This window comes from Bombina bombina, chromosome 12 (genome assembly GCF_027579735.1).
Source record: "Bombina bombina isolate aBomBom1 chromosome 12, aBomBom1.pri, whole genome shotgun sequence".
Taxonomy (NCBI): domain Eukaryota; kingdom Metazoa; phylum Chordata; class Amphibia; order Anura; family Bombinatoridae; genus Bombina; species Bombina bombina.
The window spans coordinates 157,624,840-157,640,545 of NC_069510.1; positions in this window are offsets into that span (position 1 = coordinate 157,624,840).

Consider the following 15,706-nt stretch of genomic DNA (forward strand, 5'->3'; position numbering starts at 1 on the left):
TCTGTCGGTGCTTAATCATAGAATATCCTATATATAATATAATACGATATAGGATATAATAGGATATAATCATATCCTATGATTAAGCGCCAACAGAGCGCTTAATCATATAGTGGTTATCACTATGGTGATCATAGTGTTTGTTTAGTATAAATACCTATAAATAGTATTATATATAAATATATATATATATATATATATGTATTAAAGAGAGGGAAAATAGGGGAAAAGGGAAATTCAAGATGGCGCAACACTCTTAATACAGTATCCGAGATAGGTGGTGTTTGGGTCAATGTGTTAGGGATGACCTATTGCTCAAGTGATATATACATGGTATAATGTATAATGAGAATAATTTTGACAAGTTGTTTGTTAGTTAATAAATGTCTTAAAGTTCTGTTGGTTGGTATATGACCAATTTAGAGCATACAGACCTGTAACGTAAAAATATACAAACACTTGAAATTGCCTATAATACTTGAAAGTTGGCAACAGATTATTGAATAGATAAAGAAATAATAATAAAAAAATAATAATAATAAAAATGCCTGCAATTGGTATTTAGCAGTTAGAATAACTACAATTTAAAATGGATTATGATAGTAATAATTGTGGTTTTGTGAAAACGTAGTATTGGCTGTCAAACAGTATTGAAACAAAAAGGAAGTCCTTAAAAAGTTCAAAATTATAGTCCAATAGGGCAGATGAACATCTATAACAGTAGATGAATGCAAAAAGATCCCAAAATAATTAAACAGGATATATCAATGAATCCACGTTCCACAACGAACCCGTTGGGAGTATACTTACACTCCGTTACCTCAATCTCATGAGGTAAGTGCCGCGTAGTGTATAAGTAGTTCTTCCTCTCGGTGTCTGTGGTGACGTGGAGCGGTGTCCTTTTTCGATCCAGAGATCCCTTTAATAATCTCTCCCGAATGGTATTCAGTCATGAAAGAGAAAGGACATACAATAGTGCAACATTGTATGGGAATATCACACTCTTTATTAGTTAACAATTATGCGCTTACATCAAATAACCTCAATAATATGAGGTAATTTAAAACGTAGATAAAATATTTTTTTGCCTTGGGCTTTCTCATACAAATGTAGTAGTAGTCCGGTAAAATATGTGATCTATAAGTTAAAATAAAGGAACCTGACGCGTTTCGAAGAGATATAACAAACTTTTCTACTCTTCTTCTTCAGAGGTGTTTACCGATTGTAACAAATGCTGCATATAAATACACTAAAAAGCCGGAGCGGCGGCACGCCCCCTTTCGTTATTGAGTGCAGCGATTGGTCACATACCAGATGTTGTGTACTATTGGATCAAAAGCCGGTAGTGATAGTGTCATGTGATGCTTCATTGAGGTTATTGGGTGAAGACAGTTTCTATGGAAACCTCGAAAACTTCGAGTGAAAACTCGTAATAAAACAATTTAAAAGTTGAGACAATGTTTACAATATAATGTATCAATAAGATGGCTACGATTTGTATAAAAATAGTATCTATATTGAATTAAAAGTATAAAAAGAGTGATCATAAATGGGTATGTATTTACGATGTGCTGATGTGGAGCGATTAAACCTGTACAATTAAGAGAATCCTTGACTACAGGGAGAAAACGATAGAAAAGAGATAGGTAATCGCGCCTTCACAAAATATAAATACTTAAAATAATCATACCCAAAATTATTCATTATTTCAAGGTAAAGATATTTGGCTTTAGGATTTGGATACAGATATGAGATATTCCTTTTTAGGTAATAAATGGATAAATTGAATGTTATTCAAACTTCTAGAAAGCATAGTAATGTCATAGAATATATCTACGGTCTGGGGTGGATAAAAACGATGTTTAATGATAAAGGCTAATATTAAAGTTTAAAAATAAATCGATATTGGATTTGACCAGATGAAAAATAAAAATAAAAAAGGGGACGATAGAAGAATAAATATAATGGTAAGGACAATAAAATTATTGTGTGCTAAATAATAGTTATTGCTATTCTTGGAACTGGAATGATTCATGGCTATATTTAAGTAAGTTAAAAACTACATGTATAAAATTATAGTTATATAATACTAGGAATTTTGTCACTGGATAAATACATAAAATTTTGATATGATGAATATATTTAAAATTGGCTAAAACTTATTGACGATCTACATTGTTGTGTCTGTTATTTATTAATGAGAGCTAGCTGAGCATTATATTTAATATAGTTGTCTAAATGACTAGCTGGATCATAAATCGATTTAATAGATTAAATTACAATAAATACAATTTAGAATATCTTAAAGCTGTCAATTAATAAAAATGAAAATCATGGGGAATGGTTTGGATTATATATGCATGGATGAATAATACTAAGTAAGATAGGCAGCAAGATCAATGTCTTTATTCAAACCCTTTGGAACTAGTGTTTGGAAGGTATAAATCCAAAATGTTTCCCTCCTCCTAATATCGAGCTCCCTATCGCCTCCTCTTTTCTTTTCTGGTATATATTCTAGAATTGATCCTTTCAGACAGCTCGGATCTTTGTTATGTTTTTTGAGATAGTGTGCAGATAGATTGTGATTTTTCTCTCCTATCTCAATATTATTAAGATGCTCTGAAAGTCTTTTTTTATAGGGTCTAGTGGTGCGGCCTATATACTGTAGGCCACACCCACATTCTAGAATATAGACTACATTTTCTGTGCGACAATTACATAGTGAATTAATTTCATAACTCTTTTTTGTAACAGATGAAGTGATCGTCTTTGTGGGTTTGTTTTTCCCCAAATGATGGTCACAAGCCACACAGTTACGTCTGTTACACTTGAAAAATCCAATTGTAGATTTGTTGAGCCAGTTTTTGTTTGTACCTAGTTTTTCTTTCAATAGGCTAGGTGCTAGTATGTTTTTTAAATTCTGATTTTTTTAAAAAATTACTTTTGGAGCTGTTTCAGTGATAGGTTTCAAGAGCTCATCCTGTTTGAGAATCTCCCAGTGTTTTAAGATAATATTTCTAATTTCCTTGGATCCTTCATTATATGTAGTGATAAAATTGACTGATTTCAAATTGGTGTTATTGACTGTATGTGGTTGTTCATTCTTTTTTGCATTTAATAGAGAAGCTCTGTCCATAAGGTTAACCTTTTGGAGAGTGTTTTTTAGTTTATACTTATTATATCCCCTGGCAATAAATCTTTCTGTGAGGTTTTTAGCCTCTTGGTCAAAATCTTGTTTCCTGGAACAATTTCTTTTTAGTCTTTGATATTGGCCCATGGGAATATTATTAATCCATTTGTGATTATGACTACTAGAGGCATGGAGATAGCCATTGCTGTCTGTGTCTTTCTTATATAGCTTAGTCTGTACTTTTTGGTTTTCCTGGAAAAATACAACATCCAAGAAATCTATTTCTATAGTACTCCTTTTGCCTGTGAAAGAGAGATTGTATTCGTTGGTATTTAGTTTTGTGATAAATGTATTCAATAAAGTTTCACTGCCCTTCCAAATGAAGATGATGTCATCAATATATCTCCCCCAGATGACAATATTGGGGAGATAATCATTATTGTGCCAAATGGTTTCCTCTTCCCATGCTCCCATATAAAGATTGGCATAGCTAGGGGCAAATTTTGTCCCCATAGCCGTGCCATTTAGTTGGAGGTAATATTTATCCTCAAACAGAAAGTAGTTCTTTTCCAGAGTGAATTTTACTGACTCCAGGATGAAATTTTTGTGATTCATTGAGAGCGTTGTCTTTTCCCTTAGCCAGTAATTTATTGTTTCCAGGCCTTTAGCATGGGGTATGTTCGTGTAGAGGGCACTTACATCTAGTGTCACCCAGATGTAGCCATCTTCCCATGTTATTTCGCCCAGTTTATCAATTGTGTCTGGAGTGTCTCTCAAATAGGATTTCATTTCAGATACTATTGGTTGAAGAAATATATCTATATATTCTGACAACCTGGAAGTTAATGAATCTATTCCGGATACTATCGGTCTTCCGGGGGGGCATTTGAGATCCTTATGGACCTTGGGCAAATGATAGAGTATTGCAGTTGTGGGTGTTTTGTTATTGAGATATTTAAATTCTTCTATGTTAATCACACCCAAGTGTTTGGCATTATCCAACAGATGGCTATATTCAGTAAGATATTTTTTTGTCGGATTGTTGGTAAGTTTCTTATAAGTATTTGTATCACTTAACATCCGATAAGCCTCTTTAAGATAGTCCTCCCTGTTTTGTATTACCATGCCCCCCCCCTTATCTGCTTCCCGGATTATGATGTTGTTATCCTTTTCCAAATTCCTAATGAATTCTTTCTCTGTTTTGTCTAGGTTATCATTTTTAATTTTATAGTTCTTACATAGCTCGTCAAAGTCTTCTTGTACCAATTTGGAGAAGACTGGAATATGGTTACCCTTAGATTGAACTGGAAAAAAAGTTGATTTTGGTTTTAAATTTGTATATACTTGTTTCTCTTGTCTGTCACAGTCTTCTAAGGTGCTGTCTCCTGACTTATTTTCATTTTCAAGGGAAACTAGAATATCTAGAGTGCTCTTGTCGCTTACTTGGAGCATTCCCATGTCTGCCATATTGTCATTTTCCAATATTTCATCATTTTTGTTTTGGATTTTCTCAAAATGTCGTTTGAGTGTCAAATTTCTCGTGAACTTGTTTAGGTCCAGGAACAATTGGAAAGGATTCGGTCCTTTCGTGGGTGCAAAAGATAGCCCTTTTTGTAAAACATTTATTTCTTTTGTTGAAAAAGTTTTATTTGACAAGTTAAATATTTTTGTTTCTACATCTTTGTTTGTAGGATCAAGACTGGTTTTTTCCTTTTGGCTCCTAGTCTTTCTCCCTCCTCTGCATCCTCTATAACGTCGTTGCCTCTCTTTATTCCCCTCGCTCTCCATTGCGGGATTTCTGGGGGTACTTGTAAATTGTTTCCCTTGTTTCTTTCTGTCTTTCTTGGACTTTTGTCTAAAAAATGACAATTTCTATTTTCTGATTTTGTCTCTCTAGGTTCTGGATTCTTATAGTTTTCCCATCTCTCAGATCTTTCTGAGGGGTTGTTCTCCCAGTTATGGTACTCATTTCGTCTAAAACGAGGGCTATAGTTTCTGTCCCTCCAGGAATTAGGATTGTTGTTATAGTTGTTACTATGGATTCCATAATCTCGCCTCTGATAATAGTTGGTATAGTGAGGTCTTTCATACCCGATATTATCCATATTATTTCTGTTGTATATCTCCCCTCTGTGGTTTCCTCTATCAGAGTAATTCTGATAGTGATTTCCACGGGATTGGTGATAGCTCCAATTCGGTTGATTTCTAAAAGAAGGTCTCCTTGTCTCTGCCCTCCCATTATAGTTATTCTTATTATTTTTGATTTTATTGGTTTTATCTTTGTCGATTGTGTGGTATGACTGTTTGAAATCTACCTTTTTTGTATCCTTCATTGGTTTATTTTGATATTGTAGGGTCGGGTTAGAGAGACTTTCATTTAGTTCTCTATATTGTTGATTCACTGAAAAATTAGGTGAATCTATCTGTAGCCAATTGAAGACATCTTCCTCCCCATTGGCAGTAATCGGTGTATTAGTATGCCAAACATCCATTTCATCGTTTTTTTCTGTTTCTTTTTTGTTTAAATTAAAATCTCTGTAAAATTTATTTAGTTTTTTGGTTTCTATAACCTTATCAAATCTTTCCAATTTGATTTTGTTTTCTTTGTCTAATTCACTGTAATAAATGTCTCCCTTAAAGGGATTGAGTTGTTCACGTATTTCTTTGATTTGTTCCCCCAGGCTCAATACTTTTTTGTTTCTAAACCTAATAAGGATGTCGATAAATTTGTGGGAACACTCCTCTAGAGCATTATCCCACTCTGTTAATAATTCCACTTCTGTGCTATCCATTATTGGTTTTTTTTCCAGTTTTAAACCCTTTGGTATAAGTTTATATTTGTTATATCTCTCTAAATTGTTACTATCGTGCCAATTCAAAATCTGTTTACGAGACAGTTTTTCTAGATCCGTCAGTAACTGTTTAGGGTCTATTGAACTGACAGTCTCTAGATGTTCTGTCATTTCCTCACTGATAGTTAGATTTCTATTTCTACTGCTGGGGTTGAAATAATCCCCGTACATGTATTCTTCCATAGGGAGTGTCATATTAACCACCTGGGTGTAAATACAAGTGTGATCTATTAAGATGTGTGTAATATATCACTTACAGTGACAACAATAGCAATAACATTAGTATGTCAAGCGAGTGATGATTGATTTAATAGGACAATATCTATTGAGATATAATATTTAAAAATTGAGTATGATTGAAATAGGGTGTTGACTGCTGCCCCCTACTGGGGTGATAGAAGATATGGAAAGAAAGATGGGCGTAGGAATGGCGCTAGAAAAACACCCTATAGATATATTTTATAGAGAATGGAGTGGTAGATGTGCTGCCTATGAATATCTACCCAAAGGGAAACTGTGCCCCCAAGAACAGTTGACTGGGTAGGAGAAATATGTATTAAAGAGAGGGAAAATAGGGGAAAAGGGAAATTCAAGATGGCGCAACACTCTTAATACAGTATCCGAGATAGGTGGTGTTTGGGTCAATGTGTTAGGGATGACCTATTGCTCAAGTGATATATACATGGTATAATGTATAATGAGAATAATTTTGACAAGTTGTTTGTTAGTTAATAAATGTCTTAAAGTTCTGTTGGTTGGTATATGACCAATTTAGAGCATACAGACCTGTAACGTAAAAATATACAAACACTTGAAATTGCCTATAATACTTGAAAGTTGGCAACAGATTATTGAATAGATAAATAAATAATAAAAAAATAATAATAATAAAAATGCCTGCAATTGGTATTTAGCAGTTAGAATAACTACAATTTAAAATGGATTATGATAGTAATAATTGTGGTTTTGTGAAAACGTAGTATTGGCTGTCAAACAGTATTGAAACAAAAAGGAAGTCCTTAAAAAGTTCAAAATTATAGTCCAATAGGGCAGATGAACATCTATAACAGTAGATGAATGCAAAAAGATCCCAAAATAATTAAACAGGATATATCAATGAATCCACGTTCCACAACGAACCCGTTGGGAGTATACTTACACTCCGTTACCTCAATCTCATGAGGTAAGTGCCGCGTAGTGTATAAGTAGTTCTTCCTCTCGGTGTCTGTGGTGACGTGGAGCGGTGTCCTTTTTCGATCCAGAGATCCCTTTAATAATCTCTCCCGAATGGTATTCAGTCATGAAAGAGAAAGGACATACAATAGTGCAACATTGTATGGGAATATCACACTCTTTATTAGTTAACAATTATGCGCTTACATCAAATAACCTCAATAATATGAGGTAATTTAAGACGTAGATAAAATATTTTTTTGCCTTGGGCTTTCTCATACAAATGTAGTAGTAGTCCGGTAAAATATGTGATCTATAAGTTAAAATAAAGGAACCTGATGCGTTTCGAAGAGATATAACAAACTTTTCTACTCTTCTTCTTCAGAGGTGTTTACCGATTGTAACAAATGCTGCATATAAATACACTAAAAAGCCGGAGCGGCGGCACGCCCCCTTTCGTTATTGAGTGCAGCGATTGGTCACATACCAGATGTTGTGTACTATTGGATCAAAAGCCGGTAGTGATAGTGTCATGTGATGCTTCATTGAGGTTATTGGGTGAAGACAGTTTCTATGGAAACCTTGAAAACTTCGAGTGAAAACTCGTAATAAAACAATTTAAAAGTTGAGACAATGTTTACAATATAATGTATCAATAAGATGGCTACGATTTGTATAAAAATAGTATCTATATTGAATTAAAAGTATAAAAAGAGTGATCATAAATGGGTATGTATTTACGATGTGCTGATGTGGAGCGATTAAACCTGTACAATTAAGAGAATCCTTGACTACAGGGAGAAAACGATAGAAAAGAGATAGGTAATCGCGCCTTCACAAAATATAAATACTTAAAATAATCATACCCAAAATTATTCATTATTTCAAGGTAAAGATATTTAGCTTTAGGATTTGGATACAGATATGAGATATTCCTTTTTAGGTAATAAATGGATAAATTGAATGTTATTCAAACTTCTAGAAAGCATAGTAATGTCATAGAATATATCTACAGTCTGGGGTGGATAAAAACGATGTTTAATGATAAAGGCTAAGGGAAACAATTTACAAGTACCCCCAGAAATCCCGCAATGGAGAGCGAGGGGAATAAAGAGAGGCAACGACGTTATAGAGGATGCAGAGGAGGAAGAAAGACTAGGAGCCAAAAGGAAAAAACCAGTCTTGATCCTACAAACAAAGATGTAGAAACAAAAATATTTAACTTGTCAAATAAAACTTTTTCAACAAAAGAAATAAATGTTTTACAAAAAGGGCTATCTTTTGCACCCACGAAAGGACCGAATCCTTTCCAATTGTTCCTGGACCTAAACAAGTTCACGAGAAATTTGACACTCAAACGACATTTTGAGAAAATCCAAAACAAAAATGATGAAATATTGGAAAATGACAATATGGCAGACATGGGAATGCTCCAAGTAAGCGACAAGAGCACTCTAGATATTCTAGTTTCCCTTGAAAATGAAAATAAGTCAGGAGACAGCACCTTAGAAGACTGTGACAGACAAGAGAAACAAGTATATACAAATTTAAAACCAAAATCAACTTTTTTTCCAGTTCAATCTAAGGGTAACCATATTCCAGTCTTCTCCAAATTGGTACAAGAAGACTTTGACGAGCTATGTAAGAACTATAAAATTAAAAATGATAACCTAGACAAAACAGAGAAAGAATTCATTAGGAATTTGGAAAAGGATAACAACATCATAATCCGGGAAGCAGATAAGGGGGGGGGCATGGTAATACAAAACAGGGAGGACTATCTTAAAGAGGCTTATCGGATGTTAAGTGATACAAATACTTATAAGAAACTTACCAACAATCCGACAAGAAAATATCTTACTGAATATAGCCATCTGTTGGATAATGCCAAACACTTGGGTGTGATTAACATAGAAGAATTTAAATATCTCAATAACAAAACACCCACAACTGCAATACTCTATCATTTGCCCAAGGTCCATAAGGATCTCAAATGCCCCCCCGGAAGACCGATAGTATCCGGAATAGATTCATTAACTTCCAGGTTGTCAGAATATATAGATATATTTCTTCAACCAATAGTATCTGAAATGAAATCCTATTTGAGAGACACTCCAGACACAATTGATAAACTGGGCGAAATAACATGGGAAGATGGCTACATCTGGGTGACACTAGATGTAAGTGCCCTCTACACGAACATACCCCATGCTAAAGGCCTGGAAACAATAAATTACTGGCTAAGGGAAAAGACAACGCTCTCAATGAATCACAAAAATTTCATCCTGGAGTCAGTAAAATTCACTCTGGAAAAGAACTACTTTCTGTTTGAGGATAAATATTACCTCCAACTAAATGGCACGGCTATGGGGACAAAATTTGCCCCTAGCTATGCCAATCTTTATATGGGAGCATGGGAAGAGGAAACCATTTGGCACAATAATGATTATCTCCCCAATATTGTCATCTGGGGGAGATATATTGATGACATCATCTTCATTTGGAAGGGCAGTGAAACTTTATTGAATACATTTATCACAAAACTAAATACCAACGAATACAATCTCTCTTTCACAGGCAAAAGGAGTACTATAGAAATAGATTTCTTGGATGTTGTATTTTTCCAGGAAAACCAAAAAGTACAGACTAAGCTATATAAGAAAGACACAGACAGCAATGGCTATCTCCATGCCTCTAGTAGTCATAATCACAAATGGATTAATAATATTCCCATGGGCCAATATCAAAGACTAAAAAGAAATTGTTCCAGGAAACAAGATTTTGACCAAGAGGCTAAAAACCTCACAGAAAGATTTATTGCCAGGGGATATAATAAGTATAAACTAAAAAACACTCTCCAAAAGGTTAACCTTATGGACAGAGCTTCTCTATTAAATGCAAAAAAGAATGAACAACCACATACAGTCAATAACACCAATTTGAAATCAGTCAATTTTATCACTACATATAATGAAGGATCCAAGGAAATTAGAAATATTATCTTAAAACACTGGGAGATTCTCAAACAGGATGAGCTCTTGAAACCTATCACTGAAACAGCTCCAAAAGTAATTTTTAAAAAAAATCAGAATTTAAAAAACATACTAGCACCTAGCCTATTGAAAGAAAAACTAGGTACAAACAAAAACTGGCTCAACAAATCTACAATTGGATTTTTCAAGTGTAACAGACGTAACTGTGTGGCTTGTGACCATCATTTGGGGAAAAACAAACCCACAAAGACGATCACTTCATCTGTTACAAAAAAGAGTTATGAAATTAATTCACTATGTAATTGTCGCACAGAAAATGTAGTCTATATTCTAGAATGTGGGTGTGGCCTACAGTATATAGGCCGCACCACTAGACCCTATAAAAAAAGACTTTCAGAGCATCTTAATAATATTGAGATAGGAGAGAAAAATCACAATCTATCTGCACACTATCTCAAAAAACATAACAAAGATCCGAGCTGTCTGAAAGGATCAATTCTAGAATATATACCAGAAAAGAAAAGAGGAGGCGATAGGGAGCTCGATATTAGGAGGAGAGAAACATTTTGGATTTATACCTTCCAAACACTAGTTCCAAAGGGTTTGAATAAAGACATTGATCTTGCTGCCTATCTTACTTAGTATTATTCATCCATGCATATATAATCCAAACCATTCCCCATGATTTTCATTTTTATTAATTGACAGCTTTAAGATATTCTAAATTGTATTTATTGTAATTTAATCTATTAAATCGATTTATGATCCAGCTAGTCATTTAGACAACTATATTAAATATAATGCTCAGCTAGCTCTCATTAATAAATAACAGACACAACAATGTAGATCGTCAATAAGTTTTAGCCAATTTTAAATATATTCATCATATCAAAATTTTATGTATTTATCCAGTGACAAAATTCCTAGTATTATATAACTATAATTTTATACATGTAGTTTTTAACTTACTTAAATATAGCCATGAATCATTCCAGTTCCAAGAATAGCAATAACTATTATTTAGCACACAATAATTTTATTGTCCTTACCATTATATTTATTCTTCTATCGTCCCCTTTTTTATTTTTATTTTTCATCTGGTCAAATCCAATATCGATTTATTTTTAAACTTTAATATTAGCCTTTATCATTAAACATCGTTTTTATCCACCCCAGACCGTAGATATATTCTATGACATTACTATGCTTTCTAGAAGTTTGAATAACATTCAATTTATCCATTTATTACCTAAAAAGGAATATCTCATATCTGTATCCAAATCCTAAAGCCAAATATCTTTACCTTGAAATAATGAATAATTTTGGGTATGATTATTTTAAGTATTTATATTTTGTGAAGGCGCGATTACCTATCTCTTTTCTATCGTTTTCTCCCTGTAGTCAAGGATTCTCTTAATTGTACAGGTTTAATCGCTCCACATCAGCACATCGTAAATACATACCCATTTATGATCACTCTTTTTATACTTTTAATTCAATATAGATACTATTTTTATACAAATCGTAGCCATCTTATTGATACATTATATTGTAAACATTGTCTCAACTTTTAAATTGTTTTATTACGAGTTTTCACTCGAAGTTTTCGAGGTTTCCATAGAAACTGTCTTCACCCAATAACCTCAATGAAGCATCACATGACACTATCACTACCGGCTTTTGATCCAATAGTACACAACATCTGGTATGTGACCAATCGCTGCACTCAATAACGAAAGGGGGCGTGCCGCCGCTCCGGCTTTTTAGTGTATTTATATGCAGCATTTGTTACAATCGGTAAACACCTCTGAAGAAGAAGAGTAGAAAAGTTTGTTATATCTCTTCGAAACGCGTCAGGTTCCTTTATTTTAACTTATAGATCACATATTTTACCGGACTACTACTACATTTGTATGAGAAAGCCCAAGGCAAAAAAATATTTTATCTACGTTTTAAATTACCTCATATTATTGAGGTTATTTGATGTAAGCGCATAATTGTTAACTAATAAAGAGTGTGATATTCCCATACAATGTTGCACTATTGTATGTCCTTTCTCTTTCATGACTGAATACCATTCGGGAGAGATTATTAAAGGGATCTCTGGATCGAAAAAGGACACCGCTCCACGTCACCACAGACACCGAGAGGAAGAACTACTTATACACTACGCGGCACTTACCTCATGAGATTGAGGTAACGGAGTGTAAGTATACTCCCAACGGGTTCGTTGTGGAACGTGGATTCATTGATATATCCTGTTTAATTATTTTGGGATCTTTTTGCATTCATCTACTGTTATAGATGTTCATCTGCCCTATTGGACTATAATTTTGAACTTTTTAAGGACTTCCTTTTTGTTTCAATACTGTTTGACAGCCAATACTACGTTTTCACAAAACCACAATTATTACTATCATAATCCATTTTAAATTGTAGTTATTCTAACTGCTAAATACCAATTGCAGGCATTTTTATTATTATTATTTTTTTATTATTATTTCTTTATCTATTCAATAATCTGTTGCCAACTTTCAAGTATTATAGGCAATTTCAAGTGTTTGTATATTTTTACGTTACAGGTCTGTATGCTCTAAATTGGTCATATACCAACCAACAGAACTTTAAGACATTTATTAACTAACAAACAACTTGTCAAAATTATTCTCATTATACATTATACCATGTATATATCACTTGAGCAATAGGTCATCCCTAACACATTGACCCAAACACCACCTATCTCGGATACTGTATTAAGAGTGTTGCGCCATCTTGAATTTCCCTTTTCCCCTATTTTCCCTCTCTTTAATACATATTTCTCCTACCCAGTCAACTGTTCTTGGGGGCACAGTTTCCCTTTGGGTAGATATTCATAGGCAGCACATCTACCACTCCATTCTCTATAAAATATATCTATAGGGTGTTTTTCTAGCGCCATTCCTACGCCCATCTTTCTTTCCATATATATATATATATATATAGTGTTTGTTTAATATAAATAGTTTTATATATATAATAGTTTTTGTTTAGTATAAATACCTATAAATAGTACTATATATATAATAGTGTTTGTTTAGTATAAATAGTATTATATATATAATAGTGTTTGTTTAATATAAATAGTTTTATATATATAATAGTGTTTGTTTAGTATAAATACCTATAAATAGTATTAAATATATATATATAGTGTTTGTTTAGTATAAATAGTTTTATATATATAATAGTGTTTGTTTAGTATAAATAGTATTATATATATAATAGTGTTTGTTTAGTATAAATAGTATTATATATATAATAGTGTTTGTTTAGTATAAATAGTATTATATCTATATATAATAGTGTTTTTTTAGTATAAATAGTATTATATATATATAATAGTGTTTGTTTAGTATAAATAGTATTATATATATATAATAGTGTTTGTTTAGTATAAATGCCTATAAATAGTATTATATATAATAATGTTTGTTTAGTATAAATAGTATTATATATATATAATAGTGTTTGTTTAGTATAAATAGTATTATATATATATAATAGTGTTTGTTTAGTATAAATAGTATTATATATATAATAGTGTTTGTTTAGTATAAATACCTATAAATAGTATTATATATAATAATGTTTGTTTAGTATAAATAGTATTATATATATAATAGTGTTTGTTTAGTATAAATACCTATAAATAGTATTATATATAATAATGTTTGTTTAGTATAAATAGTATTATATATATAATAGTGTTTGTTTAGTATAAATACCTATAAATAGTATTATATATAATAATGTTTGTTTAGTATAAATAATATTATATATATAATAGTGTTTGTTTAGTATAAATAGTATTATATATATAATAGTGTTTGTTTAGTATAAATACCTGTAAATAGTATTATATATATATAGTGTTTGTTTAGTATAAATAGTATTATATATATAATAGTGTTTGTTAAGTATAAATAGTATTATATATAGAATAGTGTTTGTTAAGTATAAATAGTATTATATATATAATAGTGTTTGTTTAGTATAAATAGTATTATATATATAATAGTGTTTGTTTAGTATAAATACCTGTAAATAGTATTATATATATATATATATAGTGTTTGTTTAGTATAAATAGTATTATATATATAATAGTGTTTGTTAAGTATAAATAGTATTATATATATAATAGTTTGTTTAGTATAAATAGTATTATATATATAATAGTGTTAGTTTAGTATAAATAGTATTATACATATAATAGTGTTAGTTTAGTATAAATAGTATTATATATATATATAGTGATGTCACAAATTATTCGCTGGCGAATAGTTCCCGGCGAACATAGCTTGATCGCGTTCGCAACGGCGGGCGAACATATGCGATGTTCGATCCGCCCCCAATTCGTCATCATTGAGTAAACTTTGACCCTGTATCTCACAGTCTGCAGACACATTCCAGCCAATCAGCAGCAGGCACTCCATCCCAGACCCTCCCATCTCCTGGACAGCAGCCATTTTAGATTCATTCGGAAGCTGCATTCTTAGTGAGAGGAGGGACAATGTAGCTGCTGCTGATTTTATAGGGAAATTGATAGCTAGGCTAGTGTATTCAGTGTCCACTACAGTCCTGAAGGACTCATCGGATCTCTGCTGTAAGGAAACCACCCAAAAAAGCCCTTTTTAGGGATAGAACATCAGTCTGTTTTTTTTTTTCCTGTGTAATCTAATTGCAGTTGCCTGCCTGCCAGGCCCACTTGCCCAGTGCCACCACTCATATCTGTTGTAACAGTAGTGTAAATTTAAAAAAAACAAAACTTTTTTGACTGTGAAACATTAGTCTGCTAGTGTAATCTAATTGCAGTTGCCTGCCTGCCAGCATGTGTGCCAGGCTCACTTGCCCAGTGCCACCACTCATATCTGGTGTAACAGCAGTGTAAATTTAAAAAAAAAAAATTTGACTGTGAAACATCAGTCTGCTAGTGTAATCTAATTGCAGTTGCCTGCCAGCGTGTGTGCCAGGCCTACTTGCCCAGTGCCACCACTCATATCTGTTGTAACAGTAGTGTAAATTTAAAAAAAAAACTTTTTTGACTGTGAAACATCAGTCTGCTAGTGTAATCTAATTGCAGTTGCCTGCCAGCGTGTGTGCCAGGTTCACAGCGTATATACTGTGCCCACTTGCCCAGTGCCACCACTCATATCTGGTGTAACAGTAGTGTAAATTTATAAAAAAACTTTTTTGACTGTGAAACATCAGTCTGCTTGTGTAATCTAATTGCAGTTGCCTGCCAGCGTGGGTGCCAGGCCCACTTGCCCAGTGCCACCACTCATATCTGTTGTAACAGTAGTGTAAATTAAAAAAAAAAACTTTTTTGACTGTGAAACATCAGTCTGCTAGTGTAATCTAATTGCAGTTGCCTGCCTGCCAGCATGTGTGCCAGGCTCACAGCGTATACTGTGCCCACTTGCCCAGTGCCACCACTCATATCTGGTGTAACAGTAGTGTAAATTAAAAAAAAAAACTTTTTTGACTGTGAAACATCAGTCTGCTTGTGTAATCTA